This window comes from Tenrec ecaudatus (genome assembly GCF_050624435.1).
Source record: "Tenrec ecaudatus isolate mTenEca1 chromosome 2 unlocalized genomic scaffold, mTenEca1.hap1 SUPER_2_unloc_10, whole genome shotgun sequence".
NCBI lineage: Eukaryota > Metazoa > Chordata > Mammalia > Afrosoricida > Tenrecidae > Tenrec > Tenrec ecaudatus.
In genome coordinates, this window is record NW_027457570.1 from 1,364,999 (window position 1) to 1,369,713 (window position 4,715).

The following is a 4,715-nucleotide window of genomic DNA, read 5'->3' on the forward strand; positions in this document are numbered from 1 at the left end:
ACGGGAGCTTGGATTATGTAAGTTAACTAGCTGGCACTTGGACTATGTAGGTTAACTAGCGGACACTTGGACGATCTAGGTTAACTAGCGGGCCCTTACACTATGTAGATTAACTAGCACGCCCTTGAACTATGTAAATTAACTAGCACGCACTCGGACGATCTAGGTTAACTAGTAGGCACTTGGATTATCTAGGTTAACTAGGGGACACTTGGACGAACTAGGTTAACGAGTGGGCCCTTGGGCTATGTAGATTTCCTAGCGGGAACTTGGACTATCTAGGTTACCTAGCGGGCACTTTGACTATGTAGATTACCTAGCGGGCACTAGGACTATCTAGGTTAGGTAACGGGCACTTGGAGTATCTAGGTTACCTAGCGGGCAGTTGGACTATGTAGGTTACCTAGTGGGCATTTGGACTATGTAGGTTACCTAACGGGCACTTGGACTATGCAGGTAACCTTGCGGGCAGTTGGACAGTATAGGTTACCTAGCGGGCACTTGGACTTCTATGTTAACGAACGGGCATTTGGACTATGTAGGTTGCCTAGCGGGCACTTGGACTATCTAGGTTAGCTAACTGGCAATTGGATTATCTAAGTTACCCAGCGGGCTGTTGTACTATCTAGGTTACCTAACGTGCAATAGGACTATCTACGTTACCTAGCGGCACTTGGACTATCTAGGTTACCTAGCAGGCCCTTGGACTATGTAGGTCAACTAGCGGGACCTTGGACTGTCTAGGTTACCTAACGGGCACATGGACTTCTAGGTTAACGAACGGGCACTTGGACTAGGTAGGTTGCCTCCTGGACCCTTGGACGATCTAGGTTAGGTAACGGGCACTAGGACTATCTAGGATACCTAGCGAGAACTTGGACTATCTAGGTTAACGAACGAGCACTTGGACTATCTAGGTTACCTAACGGGCACTTGGACGATCTAGGTTAACTAGCGGGCACTTGGACTATCTAGGTTAACTAGCGGGCGCTTGGACGATGCAGGTTCCCTAGCAGGCACTTGGAATATTTGGGTAACCTAGCGGGCATTTTTGACTATCTAGGTTACCTAACGGGCATTTGGACTATGTAGGTTCCCTAGTGGGCACTTGGATTATGTAGGTTCCCTTCTTGCACTTGGACTATGTAGGTTCCCTATCGGGCACTTGGACAATGTAGGTTAACTAGCGGGCGCTAGGACTATGTAGGTGCCCTAGCGGGCATTTGGACTATATAAATTACCAAGCACGCACTTGGGCTTTGTAGTTTTCCTAGCGGGCACTTGGAGTATCTAGGTTACCTAGCGGGCACTTGGACTATCTAGGTTCCCTGTGGGCACTTGGACTATATAGGTTCCCTAAAGGGCACTTGGACTATGTAGGTTCCCTAGCAGGCACTCAGACTATGAAGGTTCCCCAGCGGGCACTTGGACTATGTAGGTTGCCTAGCAGGCCCTTTGACTATGTAAGTTCTCTAACGGGCACTTGGACTATGTGGGTTCCCTAGCGGGGATTTGGACTATCTAGGTTACCTAACGGGCACTTGGTCTATGTACGTTACTAGCGGGCATTTGGACTATGTAGGTTACCTAGCGGATACTTGGACTATGTAGGTTCCCTGTCAGGTACTTGGACAATGTAGGTTAACAAGCGGGCATTTGGACTCTCTAGGTTAACTAGCGGGCCCTTGGACTATGTAGGTTAACTAGCGGGCACTTTGACGATCTAGGTTATCAAACGGGCACTTGGACTATGTAGGTTACCTAGCAGGCACTTAGACTGTCGAGTTTACCTAGAGGGCACTTGGACTATCTAGGTTAACGAACGGGCACTTGGACTATCTAGTTTACCTAGCGGGCACTTGGACTATATAGGTTCCCTAAAGGGCACTTGGACTATGTAGGTTCCCTAGCAGGCACTTGGACTATGAAGGTTCCCTAGCGGGCTCTTGGACTATGTAGGTTCCCTAGCAGGCCCTTTGACTATGTAAGTTCTCTAACGGGCACTTGGACAATGTGGGTTCCCTAGCGGGCATTTGGACTATCTAGGTTACCTAACGGGCACTTGGACTATGTACGTTACTAGCGGGCATTTGCACTATGTAGGTTACCTAGCGGATACTTGGACTATGTTGGTTCTCTATCAGAGACTTGGACAATGTAGGTTAACTAGCGGGCACTTGGACTATCTAGGTTCCCTAGTGGGCAATTGGACTATTGGGTACACTAGCGGGCATTTGGACAATCTAGGTTACCTAACGGGCATCGACTATGTAGGTTCCCTAGCGGGCACTTGGCTTATGTAGGTTCCCTTCTTGCACTTGGATTATGTAGGTTACTAGCGGGCATTTGGACTATGTAGCTTACCTAGCGGGCACTTGGACTATGTACACACCCTAGTGGGCCCATGGACTATCTAGGTTAACTAACGGGAGCTTGGATTATGTAAGTTAACTAGCTGGCACTTGGACTATGTAGGTTAACTAGCGGACACTTGGACGATCTAGGTTAACTAGCGGGCCCTTACACTATGTAGATTAACTAGCACGCCCTTGAACTATGTAAATTAACTAGCACGCACTCGGACGATCTAGGTTATCTAGTAGGCACTTGGATTATCTAGGTTAACTAGGGGACACTTGGACGAACTAGGTTAACGAGTGGGCCCTTGGGCTATGTAGATTTCCTAGCGGGAACTTGGACTATCTAGGTTACCTAGCGGGCACTTTGACTATGTAGATTACCTAGCGGGCACTAGGACTATCTAGGTTAGGTAACGGGCACTTGGAGTATCTAGGTTACCTAGCGGGCAGTTGGACTATGTAGGTTACCTAGTGGGCACTTGGACTATGTAGGTTACCTAACGGGCACTTGGACTATGCAGGTAACCTTGCGGGCAGTTGGACAGTATAGGTTACCTAGCGGGCACTTGGACTTCTATGTTAACGAACGGGCATTTGGACTATGTAGGTTGCCTAGCGGGCACTTGGACTATCTAGGTTAGCTAACTGGCAATTGGATTATCTAAGTTACCCAGCGGGCTGTTGTACTATCTAGGTTACCTAACGTGCAATAGGACTATCTACGTTACCTAGCGGCACTTGGACTATCTAGGTTACCTAGCAGGCCCTTGGACTATGTAGGTCAACTAGCGGGACCTTGGACTGTCTAGGTTACCTAACGGGCACATGGACTTCTAGGTTAACGAACGGGCACTTGGACTAGGTAGGTTGCCTCCTGGACCCTTGGACGATCTAGGTTAGGTAACGGGCACTAGGACTATCTAGGATACCTAGCGAGAACTTGGACTATCTAGGTTAACGAACGAGCACTTGGACTATCTAGGTTACCTAACGGGCACTTGGACGATCTAGGTTAACTAGCGGGCACTTGGACTATCTAGGTTAACTAGCGGGCGCTTGGACGATGCAGGTTCCCTAGCGGGCACTTGGAATATGTGGGTAACCTAGCGGGCATTTTTGACTATCTAGGTTACCTAACGGGCATTTGGACTATGTAGGTTCCCTAGTGGGCACTTGGATTATGTAGGTTCCCTTCTTGCACTTGGACTATGTAGGTTCCCTATCGGGCACTTGGACAATGTAGGTTAACTAGCGGGCGCTAGGACTATGTAGGTGCCCTAGCGGGCATTTGGACTATATAAATTACCAAGCACGCACTTGGGCTTTGTAGTTTTCCTAGCGGGCACTTGGAGTATCTAGGTTACCTAGCGGGCACTTGGACTATCTAGGTTCCCTGTGGGCACTTGGACTATATAGGTTCCCTAAAGGGCACTTGGACTATGTAGGTTCCCTAGCATGCACTCAGACTATGAAGGTTCCCCAGCGGGCACTTGGACTATGTAGGTTGCCTAGCAGGCCCTTTGACTATGTAAGTTCTCTAACGGGCACTTGGACTATGTGGGTTCCCTAGCGGGGATTTGGACTATCTAGGTTACCTAACGGGCACTTGGTCTATGTACGTTACTAGCGGGCATTTGGACTATGTAGGTTACCTAGCGGATACTTGGACTATGTAGGTTCCCTGTCAGGTACTTGGACAATGTAGGTTAACAAGCGGGCATTTGGACTCTCTAGGTTAACTAGCGGGCCCTTGGACTATGTAGGTTAACTAGCGGGCACTTTGACGATCTAGGTTATCAAACGGGCACTTGGACTATGTAGGTTACCTAGCAGGCACTTAGACTGTCGAGTTTACCTAGAGGGCACTTGGACTATCTAGGTTAACGAACGGGCACTTGGACTATCTAGGTTACCTAGCGGGCACTTGGACTATATAGGTTCCCTAAAGGGCACTTGGACTATGTAGGTTCCCTAGCAGGCACTTGGACTATGAAGGTTCCCTAGCGGGCTCTTGGACTATGTAGGTTCCCTAGCAGGCCCTTTGACTATGTAAGTTCTCTAACGGGCACTTGGACAATGTGGGTTCCCTAGCGGGCATTTGGACTATCTAGGTTACCTAACGGGCACTTGGACTATGTACGTTACTAGCGGGCATTTGCACTATGTAGGTTACCTAGCGGATACTTGGACTATGTTGGTTCTCTATCAGAGACTTGGACAATGTAGGTTAACTAGCGGGCACTTGGACTATCTAGGTTCCCTAGTGGGCAATTGGACTATTGGGTACACTAGCGGGCATTTGGACAATCTAGGTTACCTAACGGGCATCGACTATGTAGGTTCCCTAGCGGGCAC